This window comes from Thalassophryne amazonica, chromosome 7 (assembly GCF_902500255.1).
Source record: "Thalassophryne amazonica chromosome 7, fThaAma1.1, whole genome shotgun sequence".
NCBI lineage: Eukaryota > Metazoa > Chordata > Actinopteri > Batrachoidiformes > Batrachoididae > Thalassophryne > Thalassophryne amazonica.
The window spans coordinates 101174207-101200950 of record NC_047109.1 but is presented as its reverse complement, the minus strand read 5'-3'; the positions used below and the strand labels follow the sequence as shown (position 1 = coordinate 101200950).

Genomic DNA, 26744 nt, shown 5'->3' with positions numbered 1-26744 from the left:
TATGTCTGTGTGATTTCACAGCTCACTCTCAGTGGCATTTGATTAAGGCCTCCTGGAAGCATTCTGTGCATGCAGAAGGAATTCAGTGTACGTAAAGTGAGACATAGGACAGTGGGCATTCCACATGAGCAAGCTGCTGGTAAAATATCCGCTAGAACTATAAAAGTAGTTATGCTGCTTAAGATATTTTATTATTGTAAGCTGCAGATAATGTTTCGTGTCAACACTTCATTTGTCCCCATAACATACAGTTAATATGTCATCAGGATTCTCTATTGATAAGTATGGGGTTCTTCAGGGGTTGGTTTTTGGCCCGTGACTGTTTTTATTGTTAGTAATATTAAAGGGAATATACCTCCGGAACTGAGGTCCATTAATAGCTTGCCTCTGTTTAAAGCTAAGTTAAAAACATACTTGTTCAGGGCAGCTTTTTGCACATAATTGCTTTGACACTTTTTTGTCTATTGTATTCTATTTGGATGCTCTTATTGTGTTTTATTGTGTTTTTCGTATTCTTTTTATTTTATCTCTAGCTGGTGCTATTGGAAAGCACTTTGGTTCAGTGAAAACTGTTGTAAAGTGCTATAGAAATAAAACTTGATTGATTGATTGATGGTCAAAAATGATCTTTGACAGTTTAATATATTGATGGTGTTGCTTATTTCATATTTCTATGAGGTATGTCATGCAAGACCATACAGTTCTCCTGTGAGACACACCCATCTGGTCTGAGATAAAGAAAGAGAAAGGAGTTCTCTACATTAGGAAAATGGGCATGGCTAGCAGCTGACTGTTTCCAGTAACACATGTAAAACAACATGCTGCACGGGAATAAGTTCTTAGAGAAATTAAAATGGGTTGTTTTGTTTGTTTGTTTGTTTTTTGTGCATCACAAAAGTCGATGCTACGGAGCTCCTAAAGGGACATGAAATAAAAAAAAAAATAGATACTTCTGACACATGCAAGTGTCAAGCCTTTGTGCCCGAATCCACCAGCGCATACACTTTCTTCGTCGACTCCGACTGTTTGGTGTATGTAGGAATATTATGTTTATTTTCTACGGAGCAACTATGTAGTCTGTGATACAGTATGGTATTACCAGCTGGTTTGGCAATTTAATGGTTAAATCAAAAACTCAAATAGGAAATCTGACAAAAATAGCTGGCAACATCATTGGTATGGTGGTGAGTTGCAGACAGTATTTTATCGGATGCGTCTCGTGTACTGCACTCTGAATATATTTTACTTAACTCAGGAAGGAGGTATAGAGTTCCTCTTCGTAAATATAACCAATATAAACTTTTGTTAATTCCACTGTCAGCGAAGCTCATAAATGAGCAGATGGCTCAGGGAAGACAGTATAAGGTCATGTGTTGCTGAATTGCACTAAGATGCTGGTTTGTTTTTTGTTGATTATGTATTTGTATTTTAATTTTGATCTATTGTGTACAAGTTACGTCCTCTTGCAGAACTGCTCTGGAGTGCAGGAACTCTTCCAAACCCTCCTCCATGCTTCCATAAGCTAATCTTCTTCACAAGCTATCCAGAGTCCATCCAACTGAGCTGGAAGTGAATGACCTAATATGGGAACTGTGCAAAATACTTTGAAAACCGACTGATAGTCATAATTTATATTAAGGGTTGAAATGGCAGCTACAAGAATACCATAAGAACATAAGGTGAATGGCGGTAGGTGCCCATGACAACCAAGAGTAGAGAAATTGACGTGACTGAAACAGACATTACTACTGAGCACAAAGGTAAGTAGGTTACATCAACCTCGAGATCTCGCAAAATCCTTTTTTTGTGTGTGTGTGTGTGTGTGTGTGTCCCTTTAGGGGCTCCAGACTATGGTTTAGTTTTGTTTTAAAACTTATATATGATATATATTTTGAAGACTTCTAGTGAAGAATTTGGTTCATTAGCTTATTGAAAAGGTCCATATTAATCTGGCACAGATGAAGACTGAGAAGCGATTCTACAGAGCTTGCAGGTGGTTGCTGAAGTGTAGATGGGGCAGGTTAACAGTAATGTGTGTTTGTGCAGCAGGTTTGCAGCAGCTTGAGTGTGCAGGAACGACAACGAGCATTTAACAGCTTCAAAGATCACAGGAAAAAGCTGTGTTGGTTTTGTGTAACATTGCACGCAGTACATCATGCACTGCAAACTGTTGACGGAGCAACCAAAACCCGCAGCTCCCAATAAGTGCGTATAGCGGCGTGATGTGGGGACCTGACAAAATGTACATGTCATCAAAGTGTTTGAATGAACATGTTGGGACTGTGCCAAGATGTTAAATATAACACACGCCCAACTGTAGGCCGACTGAAGATGTGGTGAGTCCCGTTGATGTCTTGCTGATGTTGTCACTGAATTGTGGTATGCCATGATTCGCCATCGTGGGCTGGGAGTGCCCACTGCTCTCAGCAACAATTTTGGATATGTTCCAAAATTTTCCAACATCGTGAGGATTTGATGGGTTTGTGACAGCATCAAATGATCACAAACGAGCAAGATGCTATGAGCACAACATGATGTCCTCCAGGCACCGCCCTAAAACCCGGTTAAGATCAAATGGCATTCCTCCTCTGCAGGTGCCAGGGAGTTTGTGCTGGTTTGTGGCACATCTGAGAGATCCATCCATCTATCCATCCATCCAAGATCCATATAGGACTAGAACAAATGGGATCTATGTGGGAGCTGTCTGAGATCTGGAGCAAGCTTGTGGGTGAGGGGACCATCATGAGGTCAAAAAACTCTACAACTGTAGTCCATTTTACTGGGACTCTGCTCTTCATTTCTTAGCTGGGTTGATTGAGCTATGAGTCATGATCACTGGACTCAATAGGTGAGGTTATCTTACCCCCCAAAAAAATCCATCGTGAAATGTACAATGTACAAGAATTTGTACATACCTCATATATCTGTCAGTCTGCAGGTGGTGATGTCACCAAAAACAAGACTGCAAATCCCCCTGAACTGCAAAAGTGGAAATTCATCTTATTATTGGTCTTCTAATTCAACCCTAACCAAAATGCTAACGTGAATTGTGCACGTACATGGAATATGTACAAAATATTACACAGTTTTCAAATGTCATTTTTTTTTAATTTTGTTGTTTTGTTTTTGTTAGCATGGCCAAAGCAGATGGTCACCTCACTGAATTTGATATGCTTGAGGTTTCTTCCCAGAATTTAAAAATAAAAATCTAGTACTAAATAAATGTAATGGTATATAGCTGCAGCAGCATCTGTCATTCAGAATTATTGCCCATGTTTCATAATGATGACATTATGGCAATTTAGAGGAGATTTTGGTGTGCGTTTTCCTGCAATACCAGGTCTGTCATGTCATGGCAACAACTGTACACTTTGTGGAATGTTATGCACGCATCGTAACGTATTCTTGATACTTTGTATTGACATCATGACAGTTTGTGGTGATTCTTGCTGACATTTTGTCAAATCAAGATGAAGTTATGCCTTGTGTTGCAACACAACTCAATTGGCCAAGAATCATTACAAGCTAAGTATTTTTGACCTTAACTAGTGCGTTGCACATAGGGATCCACGGGATCTAGATTGGGTAGTGTTTATAAAATAGGTAGCTGACACTTTTCAAGGGTGGTAATAAATTATGTAAAGTTTCTATAATGATTTGGAATGGTGTGTGAGTCCAGAATGTAATTATCAACATCCATTGTTCACAGTTGTTAGCTAATATCCTTACTTTCTCCAAAAATATTAGTTCTATCAACGTTGCGTTTTGGCGCCATTCATCCTTGACCCAAAATACATAATCATACCAAAGAGCAAATGTCAGTTCTCCACAGTTTGTCAGTGTTTGAAGGTAGACACACGAACATATGCACGCATACACGTATACAGGCCACTTCACTTTTAATATATAGATGATTTACTGCCCCTGCTGGAATGGTGTATGAATCCAGAACGTAATTATCAACATCCACTATTCACTGTTTGTTAACTAATATCCTTAATGTCACCAAAAATATTAGTTCCATCAACATTCCATTTTGGCGGCGTTCATCCTTGACCCAAAATACATAAGCGTACCAAACAGCAAATGTCAGCTCTCCCCAGTTTGTCTGTGATTAAAGGTACACACACTCGTGCACACATGCACTCACGCATACACGTACACAGAGGCCACTTCACTTTTAATAAATAGATAAACCATAAAAGTGGAACGTCTGCTTAATTCTAAGGCAAACTAGTTCACCTACTCAAGGTGGTATAGAACATGAGAGGAACAGAAGGTCATAACAATGATGAAGAAGGGCTGGGGTGCATCCTGGAGTTTAGACATCTGCTTAATCGTGATAAAAGTCAATCCCTTAAAAGATGAAGGACGACAGAAGTCTAACCAAATTAAATCACACCAACTTACTACTGTGCACACAAAATCACAGTTCTGAGCAGACCATCCAGACAGGTGAAGATTTTCTATTTCTACAGGGAACATAGGGGAGGGGGCTCCGGACACAAACAAACCCTGGATTAATCTGAATACTGTGCGTCATCTCTGCCTTCCTCTGCAATGCACATCTGTTACCTCAGCAGGATCCAAACTGCTAATCAACATGCACATCCATGCACACACATGCACACGTACATTCTTGCTCTCTCCAGCTCGTGTACACATCAGTCAAAGTAGATGGCTATGTGTGTGTTTTCTGGCTCAGTATTCTGTCACTGTCTGTCATCTAAACACCTGCACCTACTTGGAATGCGGGAAGACGTCCTTGCGTCTGCTTTGTTTTCTGCTCATCTTTAGAGGGCAAAACATACTACAACATATAATCATAGATCATACTGATGCTGATGCAATACCAGTGAGCTTTATGTTCGAAGAATGAAGACACGCTTTCCCCTTAGCGCTTGTACTCCCTGCGGTACAACTTTTTTCTTCTGCTAACAGCAAACAAATGCTTTATTGGCATTCAAAAATAGGTTCCTACAAGCAATACGCACCTGTGACTATCTGGTGCAGAACTGGAAATCCCCTCAGCACACACAGTACACTCAAAAACCTGCACGTGTTACTGTAAACTGTAGGCTACATGTTTGTTTCAAGCCGGAATCCACGTTAAAAAAAATGCTGTTTTGTCATGCCTTAGCCTAGTGCTGTCAAGCTTCTTTTTCACCCATTAAGTACAATGGGCAAACTATGCATATCAGCCTTATACTGTACTTCGCTTCTGCGAGCTTCACTTCATTGGCTTCCTCTCCATGAGATCAGGCTATACATTTTGGTTGTTAAAAATAAATAAATAAAATGAAATAAATACAGGCCTACACTGTATCCCAAAGGTGAAAAAGAAGTGAGCAGGTTAGAGGGCATTCTCTTTTTTGAGATAAAACAGTCTGAGAACTTTCAGGCCTCAAAATTCAGACTTAAGGCACATAATTATTGACTGTTAAGACAAAATGATGAAATGCAGTGATAAAAGCACAGGTAAGGTCTCAGCAGTTATTTTTTGTAGTTGGACGTGCTGCATATGCATTTGTAAGAACTTCATTTTCAGACTGCAAAATTTGGGGTAGAAGACTTTTTACATGAATCATGCAGTGTGAATTATTAAGATCTAAGGTTGTAATTGCAGAAGTATTTACCACCCGGGAAAAGCAACCCATTTGCACCTGCAATGGTTGAAACAAGTTGCCAAAGAGAAGAGACAGCATGTGAAGAGAGAGAATCTTCTGAAATTCTTTCAATTATTTGTTTGCTTGTTTGTTTTCTTCCTTTCTCCCTACGTTGGTTGCCAGACGGGGCAGGGCATAGTATCCAGATGTAGCAGGCTGTCTGCCCCTGGTGGGAAGTGGAGGATGTCTGGTGGCTGGACAAGGATGAGCAGAAGGTGCACAAATGTTTCACTTCAGGAACTTGCGGTGGGGAGCTCCTGTAAGTGATCCATTGTGGTGCTTTGACACTTTGTGTGCAAAATCCTTTCCTCACCAGAAAACCTCTCACTTCTGAATCCACCATCTAAATCAAAACAAAAGCTGGCACATTTGTCTCTTGAAGTGAATAAAAGTTGACAATCTGATTTATTTCATGTTATATTTACAACATCCCATGACAAATTCAGTGACTAAATATAACCCAATTGCACCTGGTGCTATACGTTGCCATCAGTTTATATAGAGCAGTGGATGTAGTTACACCTTAAATGCATTTGTCCTCGGCACTTTAGACCTTGTGCTATAAATTCGTAAGATAGCTGGAGTTGGTCATTTCTGGTATGTTTGTCTTCTTTTTTTCCCCACATTTTCTGTGATATTTCTGTTGATGTTATTGTGTTTCTCTGTAACTTTGGCACTGCTTGTCTGTGCATGGAGCTCTCCTCATCCTGTGAATTCCAGGAACAGAGGGTGCCGTATGTTGCGGACAATGGAACACCCACGAACACAATCTGTAATTCTGAGCTACATAAATACATCTGATTACATTTTTTTTTATTATTACTATTTCAACCTGATATTAAAATGCCATGAATCAAATGAGTAGGCATTAAAAATATTCAGTAATATTACATTAATAAAAAAAAATTAAATCACAGTCAGACTTAACTTTGTAAGTGTATGAAACTTTAATTGGATCCGGACACAACCTACTCTCAAATGGTTTGCCAGTAGAGGTGGGCAGATCGATCCTAATATCGATAATATTGATACCAACACTGGTATTGATATTGAACGATCCTCATGTAAAAAGATCGATACTCAGCTTTTTTCTCTCCCTCACACACTGACTGCTGCTCACGCAGATTCATCAAAGTCTACTCTCTGTCTGTAAGAGCAGTGTTGCATTGTGTCACACAACACGGAGCAGCACACCCTTGTATTGTGGTTTGTCAGCCCTCTACCTCAGGAGATTTTGTTTTAAGTTGTGTTGAGTGATATTTTTAAACAAAAATGTTATTGTGATAATAAAGTATTTTGTTGTCACTTACAATGTTTGACGAAATTCTATCCTAGGTCTTTTGGATCCTTTTGATCTTTTCATTCATTCATTCATCTTCTACCGCTTAGTCCAATTAAGGGTCGTGAGGGGCTGGAGCCTATCCCAGCAGTCATAGAGCACGAGGCGGGGTACACCCAGGACAGTACGCCAGTCTGTCGCAGGGCCACAAATAGACAAACAAACACAGACACACCCACACACACACCTACGGACAATTTTAAAGAGTCCAAGCCACCTAACCCGCATGTCTTTGGATGTGGGAGGAAACCGGAGCACCCGGAGGAAACCCACGCAAATACAGGGAGAACATGCAAACTCCACACAGAAACGCCACAGGAATTGAACCCACGACCTTCTCACTGTGAGGCAACAGTGCTAACCACTACACCACCATGCTGCCCTCCTTTGGATCTATGAAACTATGAGATTTTGTTTTAAGTTGTGTTGAGTGATTTTTTTTAAACAAAATTGTTGATTGTGATAATAAAGTATTTTGTTGACACAATGTTTGCCGAAATTCTATCCTAGGTCTTTTGGATCCTTTGGATCTATGAAGCTTAAATATGAAAAAGTATCGTATCGGTATCGGCGATACTGGGCCTGTATTTACTTGGTACGAGGTCTGTCAATAAAGTATTGTACCTTTTTATTTTTTTCAAAAACTATATGGATTTCATTCATATGTTTTTACGTCAGACAAGCTTGAACCCTCGTGCGCATGCGTGAGTTTTTCCACGCCTGTCGGTGACATCATTCGCCTGTGAGCACGCCTTGTGGAAGGAGTGGTCCCGCCCCCTTGTCGGATTTTCATTGTCTGGAAATGGCGGAATGATTTGGACTTTTTTTCCATCAGAATACAACCCCTGGCAAAAATTATGGAATCACCGGCCTCGGAGGATGTTCATTCAGTTGTTTAATTTTGTGGAAAAAAAGCAGATCACAGACATGACACAAAACTAAAGTCATTTCAAATGGCAACTTTCTGGCTTTAAGAAACACTATAAGAAATCAAGAAAAAAAGATTGTGGCAGTCAGTAATGGTTACTTTTTTAGACCAAGCAGAGGAAAAAATATGGAATCACTCAATTCTGAGGAAAAATTATGGAATCACCCTGTAAATTTTCATCCCCCAAATTAACACCTGCATCAAATCAGATCTGCTCATTGACATTGACCCTATGCCATGACATTGACCCTATGTGTCTTTTTGCAAGGAATGTTTTTGCAGTTTTTGCTCTATGGCAAGATGCATTATCATCTTGAAAAATGATTTCATCATCCCCAACATCCTTTCAATTGTCCAAATATCAACATAAACTTGTGCATTTATTGATGATGTAATGACAGCCATCTCCCCAGTGCCTTTACCTGACATGCAGCCCCATATCATCAATGACTGTGGAAATTTACATGTTGTCTTCAGGCAGTCATCTTTATAAATCTCATTGGAACGGCACCAAACAAAAGTTCCAGCATCATCACCTTGTCCAATGCAGATTCGAGATTCATCACTGAATATGACTTTCATCCAGTCATCCACAGTCCACAATTGCTTTTCCTTAGCCCATTGTAACATTGTTTTTTTTCTGTTTAGGTGTTAATGATGCCTTTCGTTTAGCTTTTCTGTATGTAAATCCCATTTCCTTTAGGCGGTTTCTTACAGTTCGGTCACAGACGTTGACTCCAGTTTCCTCCCATTCGTTCCTCATTTGTTTTGTTGTACATTTTTTGATTTTTGAGACATATTGCTTTAAGTTTTCTGTCTTGACGCTTTGATGTCTTCCTTGGTCTACCAGTATGTTTGCCTTTAACAACCTTCCCATGTTGTTTGTATTTGGTCCAGAGTTTAGACACAGCTGACTGTGAACAACCAACATCTTTTGCAACATTGCGTGATGATTTACTCTCTTTTAAGAGTTTGATAATCCTCTCCTTTGTTATCAATTGACATCTCTCGTGTTGGAGCCATGATTCATGTCAGTCCACTTGGTGCAACAGCTCTCCAAGGTGTGTTCACTCCTTTTTAGATGCAGACTAACGAGCAGATCTGATATGATGCAGGTGTTAGTTTTGGGGATGAAAATTTACAGGGTGATTCCATAATTTTTTCCTCAGAATTGAGTGATTCCATATTTTTTTCCTCTGCTTGGTCTAAAAAAGTAACCGTTACTGACTGCCACAATCTTTTTTTCTTGATTTCTTATAGTGTTTCTTAAAGCCCGAAAGTTGCCATTTGAAATGACTTTAGTTTTGTGTCATGTCTGTGATCTGCTTTTTTCTACAAAATTAAACAACTGAATGAACATCCTCCGAGGCCGGTGAATCCATAATTTTTGCCAGGGGTTGTATTTTCAGAAGCTGTTAGAGACTGACACCTGGAAACCATTTTAAAAATTTATCTGGCTTTCGGTGAAAATTTTACAGGCTTCACAGAGAATAAGGACTGTTACTACAGCTTTAAGGACGGCTTTAAGGACGCTCGGCGTGCCGCGCTCCGAGCTGCGACGACGAGGCAGAAAACGCCAGATCATTTCTAAGCTGATGGCTCTGTGGATACGAGACTGTCGTGTGCACTTTCTCTGGTTATCACAAGAGCATGTGGACATGTGGAGCATTTGTACATGTCTATCTCGGCTTTCAATGCTTACCAGTCCAGTAAGTATCAGAGAAATTGTGGAGAGCTGGGCATTGTCCCATGACACGCTGAAACGGAGGGTGTTCCTTTGTCTCGCTCAAACAGTGAATCAGTCGTTACGCACGAAGCCTCCGCGCGGCTTTCCATGACAAAATCTCTTGTTAAAAGTGAAATCTGCCGGAAAATGGCTGATGTCCAGCTCTTGTGATAACCAAAGAAAGTGCACAGGACGGTCTCGTATCCACAGAGCCATCAGCTTAGAAATGATCTGGCATTTTCTGCCTCGTCGTCGCAGCTCAGAGTGCGGCGCGCCATGCGCCATTGTGGGCCGTCCTTAAAGCTGTAGTAACAGTCCTTAATCTCTGTGAAGCCTGTAAAATTTTCACCGAAAAACAACCGAATCTGCGAAATGGTTTCCAGCTGGTTGTCTGGCAGAGCTCCTGAAAAACATTTCATGGAACAAAGCGGCAGTAGCTCAGCTGTTTGCTGAGAATGAAAATCCGACGAGGGGGCGGGACCACTCCTTCCACAAGGCGTGCTCACAGGCGAATGATGTCAATGACAGGCGTGGAAAAACTCACGCATGCGCACGAGGGTTCAAGCTTGTCTGACGTAAAAACATATGAATGAAATCCATATAGTTTTTGAAGAAAATAAAACGGTACGATACTTTATTGACAGACCTCGTATTGGATCAATACCAAAATTCTCAAAACACACGAAGCAAACTATAAAACTGATATCCACATATTTATGCAAAAAAAAAAAAATGTCCAACTGAAGGGAAAAGGCAATAAAGTTGAGATACTAAGAGTGGTTCACTAGACACTTCAAAATTCCAAATTTAAACATTTATTGTCCACATATTATTGCTATTTCTTGCTTTCATGAGTTTTAAACTTTCTCATTGTGGACCATAAATATTTTAATAAAATTCTCTTCTGCTGATGTCCTCATGGTGGGGAAAAATAATCGTCACGCAGTATTAAACTACTGTGGATTGTTAGTGAGCATTTCTCTAAAATGCTGCTGAAAAACATGTAATTTGGTCATTTATGGACGCTATTATGCATTCAATTACATTAAAATCTAATCACACCATAAATACAGCAACACAGATGTTGTAATTTTCAAAGATTATTAGTGCATATTGCCAATAAAAAAACACACTTGCTTCATACCTTAGCAAGCCAATTCCCTTGCACATTCCTGCTGTAGTAGACTGGAGCCAGTGAGGATTCTTCCAGTGTTAATTAAACCGTCTGTCTTGGAGAGAATTAAGGTCATGATCTCCCAGACCTCACCACTCCCATACTCCCTAATAAGAAAAGAGAGAAGGAAAGAGTCTTAATGAAGAAATAAAAGGATGAAATGACTTAATGAACCGCTTAACGAGGCCTGCGGCAATATAATAAGGGCTTATTAAAGCTTAATTAGAGCAGTAATCCAGCTTGTTTGGATTCATTCAGTGTTGACTCGTGCTCACCTCGTGTGTTTTTTATGGCAGCGGGACAAACAATGAAGCATTGTCATTTCACAGGAAGGAAGGCTTGGCTGTGTATGTATGTGCTTTCATAATGAGGGATTCCCAAAGCGATTAGAGCGTAGCTCGCGCAATCTGACCTTCAGCTTAAAGATCTGCACTTGTTATCTTGACAGTTTTCAGTTTTTTCTAAAAATGCTGTCTACCTTGGAGCAACCACTGAAACACAAAATCCAAAAGAGGGTGTCAAAGTCCAACCCCTCATGACACCTGGGTAACAGATCAAGGGATTGTCTGTTCGGGTGAAAGACGGTGTGGACCTTTTGCACCCAGTGGCCATGTAGCCATGTAGGCCGTTATGCCCATGATGCTAAGTACTGTCAGGGTCATAAAACTGGAGCTCAGCTATGTTATTTTGTCACTGTTTATAGGCCCCCTGGCCCATATTCTGACTTCTTAGATGAATTTGGTGCGTTCATCTCTAGTTTGTCAACTAGTGTAGACAACATTTTGATTATTGGTGACTTTAACATTCATATAAATAAGCCTTCTGATCCCCTTAGCAAATCATTTATGCAAATTCTGGATGCTTTAGGATTCCAGCAGTGCATTCAGGACCTGACACACATTAGTGGAAATACCCTGGATCTGGTTCTTGCACGTGGGTTTGCTGTCACAAATATTGACATCTTGCCTGTCGCATCTATAGTCTCTGACCACTCACTTATCAGCTTTACATTTAAGCTGCCACGTTTAGTGGAACAACAACCTTGTCTACAACTGCGGCGTCGTATTAAACCCTCAACTATGACTGAACTTGAGGCCACACTACCTGATATTTTAGCTTTGAATCTGGAGAATGCTAAATCAGTGGACAGTCTCGCAGATAGTCTAAATTTAACGCTTAAAACTACACTTGATAAGATTGCACCTCCTCTTTTAAGGTCACGCCTTCCTAAGGCACAGTCACCTTGGTTCAATGATTATTTGCGTGACCTCAGGCAGAAGGCTAGAGGTTTGGAACGGAAATGGCGTTATTCCAAATTAGAGGTGTTCCGCCTTGTGTGGCAGGATGCTATTTTAGATTATAAGCATGCACTACTGGCCATGAAGCGGACCTATTACTCTGATTTGATCAGTAAAAACAAACATAACTCAAAGTTTTTGTTTGACACGGTCGCATTTCTTATTCACGGGCAGCCACCTGTTAGTCATTCTCTCTTTTCAGCACAGGATTTCTTGGATTATTTTGAGAAGAAAATAGAAAATATTAGGCTGAGCATATCTCAGCATGCCTCAGCCCAGCCATTAAAACCTGCTATGGAGGTGGGCGCTACCATTGAGGTGTTACCTAGATTGACAGAATTTAATAGTATTTCACTGGGCGTGCTGACGAAACTTGTGGCGTCTACAAAAAGCACAACCTGTTTATTTGATCCCATACCAACAAAATTGTTTAAGGACCTGTGGCCCACTCTTGGGCAGACTGTGCTGGAAATTATTAATCTGTCATTAACCTCTGGATCTGTTCTGAAATGTTTCAAATCTGCAGTGATTAAACCATTACTTAAGAAATCTAATCTTGACCCTAGTGTATTGAAAAATTACAGGCCGATATCAAATCTATCATTCTGTTCCAAAATTTTAGAAAAGGTGGTTTTATGGCAGCTCATAGACCACCTTACTGAGAATGATCTTTTTGAGCAGCTGCAGTCTGCTTTTAGGAAATATCACTCCACAGAGACAGCGCTCACTAAAGTTGTGAATGATCTTCTGCGAGCAATGGACTCAGACACCACTACAGTTTTGGTGTTGTTAGATCTCAGTGCTGCGTTGGATACCGTGGATCATCATATTTTGCTCAATAGGTTGGAGAATTTATTTGGGATTACTGGAAGTGCCCTTGCCTGGTTGACATCATATCTGTCCAGTCGTTCTCAATGTGTCTTGTATAATGGCACTACCTCTGACCTTGCTGACATGAGATTTGGGGTTCCACATGGATCTGTTTTAGGCCCCTTGCCTTTCTCCCTGTATGTGGCACCCCTTGGGCGTATACTGCGGAGTTTTGGGATTGCCTTTCATTGTTATGCTGATGATACTCAGTTGTACATGCCGATAACTACGGGAAATCTCACTCCCATAAAATCCCTGGAGGACTGTCTTCTATCAGTGAGAAGTTGGATGTGTAGTAACTTCTTACTTTTAAACTTTGATAAGACTGAAATGATGGTTCTTGGTCCAGTGAGACATCAGCATCAGTTTGACCAGCTGGCACTCAGCCTGGGTTCCTGTGTCATACATCATATGGACAAAATGAGGAACCTTGGGATAATTTTTGATCCCACATTGTCTTTTGACCTCCACATCAGGGGTGTTACTAGGACTGCTTTTTTCCATCTGAGAAATATAGCGATTCCATCTGAGAAATATAGCGAGGATCCGCCCCATCCTGTCCATGGCTGATGCTGAGACCCTGATTCATGCTTTTGTTTCTTCTAGACTAGATTATTGTAATGTTCTATTTTCAGGGTTACCACAGTCCAGCATTAGGGGTCTTCAGCTGGTTCAGAACGCTGCCGCCAGACTTCTGACACGTAGCAGAAGGTCTGAACATATCACACCCATTTTGGCATCTTTGCACTGGCTCCCTGTCTCTGTGAGAGCAGATTTTAAGGTTTTGTTATTGACTTATAAGGTTGTTCATGGACGGGCACCATCTTATCTGGCTGATCTGGTGGAACTCTACGTGCCGGCCTGGGCTTTGCGGTCGCAGGATGTGGGACTTCTCTGTGTTCCCAGGGTGAAGAAGAAGTCAGCAGGTCAAAGAGCCTTTTCGTATCGTGCACCCACCCTGTGGAACAGTTTTCCTGTGAACGTGAGGCAGTCTGAGTCTGTGGACATTTTTAGGTCAAGACTCAAAACCTATTTTTATTCTCTTTCTTATGGATAGTTTTTATTTTTATTTGTTTTATTCTTTTACTTCTGTTTTTATTTATGTATTTGAATTTTTTATTCATTTTTAATTAGTTATTCAATTTATGTTGACTTGTTTTATGTAAGGCGCCTTGAGACGGCTTTTGCTGTGATTTGGCGCATTATAAGCTAATTAAACTAAACTAGGCCGAACAGGAACCTTGAATACGAAACGGCAAATGTGGTTCTGGTGAAACAAAAAGTCCTCAACGGTGGACCAGATGGATGAGGCGATGGCCTGTAACCCAACAGCTCAGACACCAATCGCGTGGGATTTTCCAGCCATCCGACAAGGCTAAAGATCTGTCAAAGACTGTGTGTTTGTCAGTGTGCAACAACATTCCCACATTAAACAAACCCACAGACATCTCACAGGCATCTCTAGATCAACTGTGGATGTAGATTTTCTGAAATTTGGAAGAAACCGTGCACGTCAAGACTAGGCCTATTCAGTCATCTACGCATCCACCATTCTGTCCCAGAATAGACCAAGAGATGATGTTCCTCACCACTGAGGGATTGCAACTACAGTTGAAAAATAATAACAATAACAATCGATCACAAAGATGCATCTGAGTGGCAACTGTGTGCCATGAAAGTTGAATAACAAATCAAAAAATCATAACAATATATCTTAACAGGAGTCACTGACAGAGAAATGTTCGCCGATGTGATGCGCTTCAAATAAATCCAATTAATTATTTGTATCAAATATAGTCGGGCAGGCAGTGGCTCGTGCAATTTGTTCCCAAACAGAAGGTTCCTGGTTCAAAACTCTCCGCGCCCATTCAGGTCAGACAATAATAATAATGACTTGGATCTATAGAATGCTTTTCAAGACACCCAAAATGCTTTACAAGTTGCATGATTCATTCACTCACACATTCACGGTGGCCACAACTGGACTAGTGTAGCTGCAGCTAGGGCAAACTGATGGAAGCACGGCTGCCATTCCCCTCCGACCACTACCTTCATATTCTTCATACAATGGCAAGGTGGGTTAAGTGTCTTGCCCAAGGACACAACGGTAATATGCAGATTTTTGACTGGTTGGGAGCAGGATTTGAACTGCCGACCCTTCGGTCATAACACGACTCGCTCTAACAACTGAGCTATTGCCACCCCAGATCAGTGGCTGTAATTCCTTCAGAGTTGTCTAGGTGTCTTGGTGGCTTCCCTCACTTGTCTCGTTCTTGCATAGTCACTCAGTTGTTAAGAACTGTTTTGATTTGATTTGTATAATAATGTAAAACAAGAATACATTAAAATACAGGGTAACACCAAAAAGCAACAAATGCACTTGTTTCCACTGTGGTCTAATATTCACAATAATCCTGAGACTTAAGCTCCTGTCACACATAACAAGCATGCCTGATACAGCAAGTATTGCCATAATCCGACACAGTCGGGAGGAAAAGAGGCGTGGTCTACAATGTCAGAGCATATGTAGATGACACAGACTGCTGTCAGATGGCCATAAAAGGCTCTGCAGACTGCCCAATCTCCAAATGTCTGGATGGCAGACCGGACCGCTGTTTTCCTTACGTGCATGTACGCTCTGCACCCAGGCGTGGAGCTGTAATTATCACTCAGCTGTGTGTGTGTGTGTGTGTGTGTGTGTGTGTGTGTGTGTGTGTGTGTGTGTGTGTGTGTGTGTGTGTGTGTGTGTGTGTGTGTGTGTAAATGGTAAATGGACTGTATTTATATAGCGCTTTTCCATCTGCATCAGATGCTCAAAGCGCTTTACAAATAATGCCTCACATTCACCCCAATGTGAGGGTGCTGCCACACAAGGTGCTCACTACACACAAGGGAGCAATAGGGGATTAAAGACCTTGCCCAAGGGCCCTTAGTGATTTCCCAGGCAGGCTGGAAGTTGAACCGAGGATCTTCTGGTCTCAAGCCCAGTGCCTTAACCACTAGACCATCACCTCCCCCCACTGTGTGTGTGTGTGTGTGTGTGTGTGTGTGTGTGTGTGTGTGTGTGTGTGTGTGTGTGTGTGTGTGTGTGTGTGCATAACGCTGCATGGGCCAATAAGCACGCAGGGTGCATGTGCGTGTACAGGCCACTGACAGCTTCGCTCCAAAGTTTGCTGGCATTGGGCCATGCAGTCCCTCAGATGGAGCATCTTTCCAGGGAACTTTCTTTTTTCCTGTTTTCCACTTCGGGAGCACAACGCAACTCTGGGCACTGCGATGGTTGGATTATCACATGGAATTAATTGTTTTCTTTTGGGTGAGAGGATTCTAAATGTAGGCTGCTGTCCCAGCTTCATGTCCACATCGGTGCTGTGAAACACTCCTGGACCACTGTTGGAGGTAAGATGCATGTTTATTAATGGTGTAATGACCTGACACAAGTTCCATAACTGCTCCAGAGTTAGAAGTTGAACATTTATTACAATGTTGACGCATTACTGCTCACCACAGAGAGACGCAGCTGCCTGTGTTATGATGGAGACAATTGTTCACATTATTTACATCGCCCATGGGAAGGAATGGACAAATATCTGTACTGTAAGGTCTACTGTGGATATAACAGCCTGTTCAGATTTGCCGCAGCGTGACCGCATTAGTGCACGGAGATTTCGGTTTGATAGCTGCTGTTCACATTCACTGTACTTGATAATAATTCATAATTATTATCATGATGAAGCGTGCCACATACATTTCAATAGTTCCTTTGCGCTCAGGGGTGGACATTATTATACATAGCACTGCAGTTCATGCCAGAAGGCATACCATGCCAGATCTATCTCGAGGTTCCCTCTTATGTGCTCAAATCATTTCGGATCCCATTTTGTCGCCATCGGAATATGTAAATTGTGGTCAGATGGTCCACAGATAACACATGGACTTGAACTCTCTTGAGTTTTGAGCATGGACACCACACTCGGGGCTGCCAGCCGATTTTGACCAACTGTGTCAACTTCCGCAGATGGCTGTCAGAACATTTTGGAACTAAAATCCAACACCTTTTGGATGTGTGCCAATTCCAAGTCCAACGCCACTCTGTTTTTTTCCGGCTGTGTGTGACGGGGTATTAGTTTAGCCAGTGCTATACAGAGGAAACATTACAAGAAAACTGCCACTGTCCAAATACCTATGGACCTGTGTGTTGGACTTAAAAGTGTCCCAGATGGACTATGAAAAGAAAAAAATAAATCATCACTTTACATCTTCACATGATGCAGATCTGTTTAATATGAAGTAAACCTTCATCAAATCATAAAATACTCACAATGCAAAGTAAGAACAAATAAACAAATCCACCTCAATATATCTTAATGTATTGCACACATTACACATTTTTCTAAATTATCAGATGGAATTTGAACAAACAACTTTTTCTTGTAAGTAGCTTGTTAAGCTGCTGACTTGTGAAAGGTTTAAGAGATCAAACAGCTCTCACACAGAGAACAACTCTGTGAAGAGCTCAGTTGACTCACAAAGAGGATTGTGAGGATAATAAGGCACCCTGTAAATCCAAGTCATTATTATTATTGTTGTGGGTTCATTTGGAGCTGTGTCAGGAAGGGCATCCAGTGTAAAACCGGATCCACTGAGGCAGCCCAACGCAAAGGAAAGAAGCCCAAGGAACATTTTGGTAAAGAGCATTTCAGTGAACAGTTTGGACATAAATGTATCAAGTCAAATCTGGGAGCTTGTGCTGGTGCCGCACTTCACCACATGCATGCCACCTGAGCAGTTGCCTACTTAGGTGGTCCATCCCCACCTCTCAAAAGTAACCATCCATATGTTGCAACCAGGTAACGTGGCTGACTTTTGGCCTTGTCCAGCCACCGGGGTCCTCAACACCCATGTGTTGGATCATGCACAGAATGGACATGATGTTCCTCATCTTAGTCTCCCTAACAGCTAACTAGGGATGGGTAATTATACGATTTTATCGATATTGATACCATTATCGATTCCGCTTATTGATCTGATTGCTTATCGATTCCCTTATCAATACCTCTGGTGAATTTCCTGTGTACGAAACATAGGCTTTACAGCAGGGTTGGCCAAGTTCGGTCCTCGATAGCCACATTCCTGACACTCTTAGTTGTCTCCCTGCTCCAACACACCTGAATCCAATGAAAGACTTGTTAGCAGACTTTTAATGAGCCTTTCATTGGATTCAGGTGTGTTGGAGCAGGGAGACAACTAAGAGTGTCAGGAATGTGGCTCTTGAGGACCAAACTTGGCCACCCCTGCTTTACAGGTTTTCTATGTCAACAACATTGTATTGAGTCTTAAAGCAAATAAATATGAAATCAGTCACTGGATCCTTAAATTCTGGGCATAAATAAACTCTACATGTTGGATCCTTGATCTCTGAACATAAATAGAAATAAACAAAATCTGTAGTTTTTGTCTAAAGCATTTCCTTTCAGACATTATTGGCATGAATGTGTTTCCATACCTCTGAGCTGAACTCTCGCAGCTGGCTGTAATACACATCAGGATGTAATTCATAAAGAACGCAGGATGTCTCATTTTGGGAGGAAAAAAACATTTTAGTCGATACAACGTTTGTAAAAGTGTCATTTTATTTAAAGCGGCAATTAGTTTTGAAGTTATTAATTCCGACGGACTCTGTCTCAGCAGAGAGCCGTGCAGTGTTTGGAACTGTGCCAAGGGAACGGAGGACGATTCTCTTTTCTTGACTGCAACAAGACAAGAGTCCCAGTTAGTGACTCTAATCCACACAAAATTGACTCATGATTGACATATTTTAATGGCTTTGAGAGGGGTTAAGACGCGGACTTCTGAAGAGTAACGAATCAAAGAACCAACGAGCCAGCGGATCGAAGCATTGCTTCATTGGTTCACACTTCAAAGTGGATTCACGCTGCAGAAATGGTTGATTACAGAGCCACTGCAGGGTCTGTAATCAAAGTAGAGAAATGTTCATTTTCCTGACAAACATCCTCAAAAACAATGGCCGCTCTGAAGGGCCAATAAAGGAATCGTTAAGCAAAAAGACAATTGATATCGGTGGATCGACTCATTTCTTAATGATACCCGAAAAGAACCGGTTCTTGATACCCAACCCTACTGCTAACTGGTCATTTGTTGCAAAGTCATTCAGTACGTACAGATCCTACAAAGAGAGTGAGTACCAAAGACATGCAGTGTCCTTAGGTCAGTGGTTAGTGCACCAAGTCTCACAACCATACAATAAGACAAGAAGCAAGAGGACCATAAAGACTAGAACTTTTGCTCTTCTGCAAAGATATTGGTATCACTAAACACCTCTGTCCAGTGGGTCTCATAGTTGGTGGCTTAGGTGTGAGTATTAAAAATGATGACTAGCATATAGCTGCAGTCATCAGTGTAACTGGCATTACTGACCTACTGATCAATCAATCAATCAATCAATCAATTTTATTTATATAGCACCAAATCACAACAAACAGTTGCCCCAAGGCGCTTTATATTGTAAGGCAAGGCCATACAATAATTACGTAAAAACCCCAATGGTCAAAACGACCCCCTGTGAGCAAGCTCTTGGCGACAGTGGGAAGGAAAAACTCCCTTTTAACAGGAAGAAACCTCCAGCAGAACCAGGCTCAGGGAGGGGCAGTCTTCTGCTGGGACTGGTTGGGGCAGAGGGAGAGAACCAGGAAAAAGACATGCTGTAGAGGGGAGCAGAGATCAGTCACTAATGATTAAATACAGAGTGGTGCATACAGAGCAAAAAGAGAAAGAAACACTCAGTGCATCATGGGAACCCCCCAGCAGTCTAAGTCTATAGCAGCATAACTAAGGGATGGTTCAGGGTCACCTGATCCAGCCCTAACTATAAGCTTTAGCAAAAAGGAAAGTTTTAAGCCTAATCTTAAAAGTAGAGAGGGGGTCTGTCTCCCTGATCCGAATTGGGAGCTGGTTCCACAGGAGAGGAGCATGAAAGCTGAAGGCTCTGCCTCCCATTCTACTCTTACAAACCCTAGGAACTACAAGTAAGCCTGCAGTCTGAGAGCGAAGTGCTCTATTGGGGTGATATGGTACTATGAGGTCCCTAAGATAAGATGGGACCTGATTATTCAAAACCTTATAAGTAAGAAGAAGAATTTTAAATTCTATTCTAGAATTAACAGGAAGCCAATGAAGAGAGGCCAATATGGGTGAGATATGCTCTCTCCTTCTAGTCCCCGTTAGTACTCTAGCTGCAGCATTTTGAATTAACTGAAGGCTTTTCAGGGAACTTTTAGGACAACCTGATAATAATGAATTACAATAGTCCAGCCTAGAGGAAATAAATGCATGAATTAGTTTTTCAGCATCACTCTGAGACAAGACCTTTCTAATTTTAGAGATATTGCGTAAATGCAAAAAAAGCAGTCCTACATATTTGTTTAATATGCGCTTTGAATGACATATCCTGATCAAAAATGACTCCAAGATTTCTCACAGTATTACTAGAGGTCAGGGTGATGCCATCCAGAGTAAGGATCTGGTTAGACACCATGTTTCTAAGATTTGTGGGGCCAAGTACAATAACTTCAGTTTTATCTGAGTTTAAAAGCAGGAAATTAGAGGTCATCCATGTCTTTATGTCTGTAAGACAATCCTGCAGTTTAGCTAATTGGTGTGTGTCCTCTGGCTTCATGGATTGATAAAGCTGGGTATCATCTGCGTAACAATGAAAATTTAAGCAATGCCGTCTAATAATACTGCCTAAGGGAAGCATGTATAAAGTGAATAAAATTGGTCCTAGCACAGAACCTTGTGGAACTCCATAATTAACCTTAGTCTGTGAAGAATATTCCCCATTTACATGAACAAATTGTAATCTATTAGATAAATATGATTCAAACCACCGCAGCGCAGTGCCTTTAATACCTATGGCATGCTCTAATCTCTGTAATAAAATTTTATGGTCAACAGTATCAAAAGCAGCACTGAGGTCTAACAGAACAAGCACAGAGATGAGTCCACTGTCTGAGGCCATAAGAAGATCATTTGTAACCTTCACTAATGCTGTTTCTGTACTATGATGAATTCTAAAACCTGACTGAAACTCTTCAAATAGACCATTCCTCTGCAGATGATCAGTTAGCTGTTTTACAACTACCCTTTCAAGAATGTTTGAGAGAAAAGGAAGGTTGGAGATTGGCCTATAATTAGCTAAGATAGCTGGGTCAAGTGATGGCTTTTTAAGTAATGGTTTAATTACTGCCACCTTAAAAGCCTGTGGTACATAGCCAACTAATAAAGATAGATTGATCATATTTAAGATCGAAGCATTAAATAATGGTAGGGCTTCCTTGAGCAGCCTGGTAGGAATGGGGTCTAATAGACATGTTGATGGTTTGGATGAAGTAACTAATGAAAATAACTCAGACAGAACAATCTGAGAGAAAGAGTCTAACCAAATACCGGCATCACTGAAAGCAGCCAAAGATAACGATACGTCTTTGGGATGGTTATGAGTAATTTTTTCTCTAATAGTTAAAATTTTATTAGCAAAGAAAGTCATGAAGTCATTACTAGTTAAAGTTAAAGGAATACTCGGCTCAATAGAGCTCTGACTCTTTGTCAGCCTGGCTACAGTGCTGAAAAGAAACCTGGGGTTGTTCTTATTTTCTTCAATTAGTGATGAGTAGTAAGATGTCCTAGCTTTATGGAGGGCTTTTTTATAGAGCAACAGACTCTTTTTCCAGGCTAAGTGAAGATCTTCTAAATTAGTGAGACGCCATTTCCTCTCCAACTTACGGGTTATCTGCTTTAAGCTGTGAGTTTGTGAGTTATACCACGGAGTCAGGCACTTCTGATTTAAAGCTCTCTTTTTCAGAGGAGCTACAGCATCCAAAGTTGTCTTCAATGAGGATGTAAAACTATTGACGAGATACTCTATCTCACTTACAGAGTTTAGGTAGCTACTCTGCACTGTGTTGGTATATGGCATTAGAGAACATAAAGAAGGAATCATATCCTTAAACCTAGTTACAGCGCTTTCTGAAAGACTTCAGGAAAGAGTTTTCAGGGAATACTGTTAAGTCTTCAATTTCCATACCATAAGTCAGAACAAGATCTAAGATATGATTAAAGTGGTGGGTGGACTCATTTACATTTTGAGCAAAGCCAATTGAGTCTAATAATAGATTAAATGCAGTGTTGAGGCTGTCATTCACAGCATCTGTGTGGATGTTAAAATCGCCCACTATAATTATCTTATCTGAGCTAAGCACTAAGTCAGACAAAAGTTCTGAAAATTCACAGAGAAACTCACAGTAACGACCAGGAGGACGATAGATAACAACAAATAAAACTGTTTTTTGGGACTTCCAATTTGGTATTTGGTGTTAAAGGCACTGCGCTGCGGTGGTTTGAATCATATTTGTCTAATAGATTACAATTTGTTCATGTAAATGGGGAATCGTCTTCACAGACTAAAGTTAATTATGGAGTTCCACAAGGTTCTGTGCTAGGACCAATTTTATTCACTTTATACATGCTTCCCTTAGGCAGTATTATTAGACGGTATTGCTTAAATTTTCATTGTTACGCAGATGATACCCAGCTTTATCTATCCATGAAGCCAGAGGACACACACCAATTAGCTAAACTGCAGGATTGTCTTACAGACATAAAGACATGGATGACCTCTAATTTCCTGCTTTTAAACTCAGATAAAACTGAAGTTATTGTACTTGGCCCCACAAATCTTAGAAACATGGTGTCTAACCAGATCCTTACTCTGGATGGCATTACCCTGACCTCTAGTAATACTGTGAGAAATCTTGGAGTCATTTTTGATCAGGATATGTCATTCAAAGCGCATATTAAACAAATATGTAGGACTGCTTTTTTGCATTTACGCAATATCTCTAAAATCAGAAAGGTCTTGTCTCAGAGTGATGCTGAAAAACTAATTCATGCATTTATTTCCTCTAGGCTGGACTATTGTAATTCATTATTATCAGGTTGTCCTAAAGGTTCCCTAAAAAGCCTTCAGTTAATTCAAAATGCTGCAGCTAGAGTACTGACGGGGACTAGAAGGAGAGAGCATATCTCACCCATATTGGCCTCTCTTCATTGGCTTCCTGTTAATTCTAGAATAGAATTTAAAATTCTTCTTCTTACTTATAAGGTTTTGAATAATCAGGTCCCATCTTATCTTAGGGACCTCGTAGTACCATATCACCCCAATAGATCGCTTCGCTCTCAGACTGCAGGCTTACTTGTAGTCCCTAGGGTTTGTAAGAGTAGAATGGGAGGCAGAGCCTTCAGCTTTCAGGCTCCTCTCCTGTGGAACCAGCTCCCAATTCAGATCAGGGAGACAGACACCCTCTCTACTTTTAAGATTAGGCTTAAAACTTTCCTTTTTGCTAAAGCTTATAGTTAGGGCTGGATCAGGTGACCCTGAACCATCCCTTAGTTATGCTGCTATAGACGTAGACTGCTGGGGGCTTCCCATGATGCACTGTTTCTTTCTCTTTTTGCTCTGTATGCACCACTCTGCATTTAATCATTAGTGATCAATCTCTGCTCCCCTCCACAGCATGTCTTTTTTCCTGGTTCTCTCCCTCAGCCCCAACCAGTCCCAGCAGAGGACTGCCCCTCCCTGAGCCTGGTTCTGCTGGAGGTTTCTTCCTGTTAAAAGGGAGTTTTTCCTTCCCACTGTAGCCAAGTGCTTGCTCACAGGGGGTCGTTTTGACCGTTGGGGTTTTACATAATTATTGTATGGCCTTGCCTTACAATATAAAGCGCCTTGGGGCAACTGTTTGTTGTGATTTGGCGCTATATAAAAAAATTGATTGATTGATTGATTGATGGACAAGACTAAGAGTCAAGCTTTCAAATGAATTAAAGCTCTGTCTGGGTTTTTGATTAATTAATAAGCTGGAATGGAAGATTGCTGCTAATCCTCCGCCTCGGCCCGTGCTATGAGCGTTCTGGCAGTTAGTGTGACTCGGGGGGTGTTGACTCATTTAAACTAACATATTCATCCTGCTGTAACCAGGTTTCTGTAAGGCAGAATAAATCAATATGTTGATCAATTATTATATCATTTACTAACAGGGACTTAGAAGAGAGAGACCTAATGTTTAATAGACCACATTTAACTGTTTTAGTCTGTGGTGCAGTTGAAGGTGCTATATTATTTTTTTCTTTTTGAATTTTTATGCTTAAATAGATTTTTGCTGGTTATTGGTGGTCTGGGAGCAGGCACCGTCTCTACGGGGATGGGGTAATAAGGGGATGGCAGGGGGAGAGAAGCTGCAGAGAGGTGTGTAAGACTACAACTCTGCTTCCTGGTTCCAACCCTGGATAGTCACGGTTTGGAGGATTTAAGAAAATTTGCCAGATTTCTAGAAATGAGAGCTGCTCCATCCAAAGTGGGATGGATGCCGTCTCTCCTAACAAGACCAGGTTTTCCCCAGAAGCTTTGCCAATTATCTATGAAACCCACCTCATTTTTTGGACACCACTCAGACAGCCAGCAATTCAAGGAGAACATGCGGCTAAACATGTCACTCCCGGTCCGATTGGGGAGGGGCCCAGAGAAAACTACAGAGTCTGACATTGCTTTTGCAAAGTTACACACCGATTCAATGTTAATTTTAGTGACTTCCGATTGGCGTAACCGGGTGTCATTACTGCCGATGTGAATTACAATCTTACCAAATTTACGCTTAGCCTTAGCCAGCAGTTTCAAATTTCCTTCAATGTCGCCTGCTATGGCCCCCGGAAGACAATTGACTATGGTTGCTGGTGTCGCTAACTTCACATTTCTCAAAACAGAGTCGCCAATAACCAGAGTTTGATCCTCGGCGGGTGTGTCGCCGAGTGGGGAAAAACGGTTAGAAATGTGAACGGGTTGGCGGTGTACACAGGGCTTCTGTTTAGGGCTACGCTTCCTCCTCACAGTCACCCAGTCGGCCTGCTTTCCCGGCTGCTTGGGATCTGCCAGAGGGAAACTAATGGCGGCTAAGCTACCTTGGTCCGCACTGACTACAGGGGCATGTCTAGCTCTAGCCGAGTCTCCAATTTGCCCAGCCTGGCCTCCAAAGCTACGAATAAGCTACACTTATTACAAGTACCATTACTGCTAAAGGAGGCCGAGGAATAACTAAATATTTCACACCCAGAGCAGAAAAGTGCGGGAGAGACACGAGAAGCTGCCATTCTAAACCGGCTAAGAGCTAGTAGCTGCGCTAAGCTAGCGGATTCCTAAAAACACACAAAGTGAATAATGTGTAAATAATTTAGAGGTGATTCAGCAGAGGGAGTGCTTTAGTTAAGGCACGTGAAGATTACACTGTGAAACAAATCGTTATCTAGTTAACTAGATCAATCTAACTGCGCAGATTAAACAGCTAACAGATACAGCAAAACACCGCTGTGCTCCGGAACAAGAAGTGATACAATACCACAGTGAGAGCCAACCACCAGGGCTAGCATATAAATTAAATACTACAAAAATGTTACTCAGCCTAAATGCTTGAGCACAGATTCCTTACATGGGCCATTAGTACAATTAACGGGACAGCAAGCCATATTATGTCAGATTTTTATTAAAATGCTCAGAAAGGACTAAAAGGCAGCTAGCGGCCTCTGCTAGCGGGTGGCCTCCTGGACCCAGCATACTTGCTGTCAGTCAAAGCAACGGCAGCTTAGATTGGTGAATTGTACAAAAAATTGTCATGAACGGAGAAACTATCTGTAGTGACCAAAATTGGTTCTAAAATGTTGTGACAAATGCTGTCGCTATATATTTGCTATCAAACAGATTATTTTTCTTTCTTTCTTTCTAGCATCATTTTCATGACACACAAATTTGCTGAGTAAATGTGTAACAACAGGATGTCACTGTATTACAGGACCTCATGATCTAATACAGTAAACCAGATGATTTGAGGACAATGGCAGACGGGTCACATATTTTGTGTTCCTCATGTGACTCAGTTCTTAAGCTCTTTTTTCCCCTCATTGATTTTAACACAATAAACAATGTTTCCTCTATAGACCCCAGCGTGACTCCCGTGAATCAGACAGCGAAATGCATTGTGCCTAAGGACACAAGCTAATTGAGAGTAATGTACATACAATACTCAAGGCATCAAATTTGAATTAGTCAGAACAGTAATGCCATCACCCTTTAGAGAGCTGAGTAAAAGTTGGAGCATGTCTTTTCCCACTGGATTGTGGGCATGAAACTCGCCAGAATGTGGCTTTCGACTGTGAATGATTCACTTAGTTTCAGTGATTCAGATGTATAATGCCCACAAGGTCTTGTGTGAGGTTTCCAGAATCCAGTGGTCCCCCACAATAAAAGCAACATTGCTCATCCATCTTGTTGATTTTGTGAGAATTCGCTACGGGACACAGTCACACGTACTGTGCAATAAGACATAAAGTCATAAAATGCTGCTTTGAATAAATTAGTGAGTAATTGTAGCCACAGTTGAAGTAGTTGAATTAGAAAAAGAAGGATAGCACTAGTGACAGATTATCTAGATACCAAATGTTGACTTCGTTTTTTGAGATAAGTTCTTTCACCATAAATTGTAATACCAAAACATTTGCCTATTGTAAAATGGTAATAGGCTAACCCATGTCCCTATGGGATAAAAGCATGTGCAGGTTATTTTTCAAATATTCCCTTTGTTAGATGATGGGATTAAGGTTAAAGAAACAGCCTTATGACTG

The 26744-nt window shown here is 41.1% G+C and overlaps 1 long non-coding RNA gene across 3 annotated transcripts in view; it reads right to left on the bottom strand.

The window, feature by feature from the left end:
- LOC117514680 overlaps window positions 1-26744 on the bottom strand; it is a 287762-nt gene that overhangs the window by 24413 nt on the left and 236605 nt on the right. For all 3 annotated transcript variants that reach the window (XR_004561929.1, XR_004561928.1, XR_004561930.1), the window contains exon 4: window positions 10804-10940. This is a non-coding gene — a long non-coding RNA (uncharacterized LOC117514680). The remainder of the gene's footprint in view (window positions 1-10803; window positions 10941-26744) is intronic.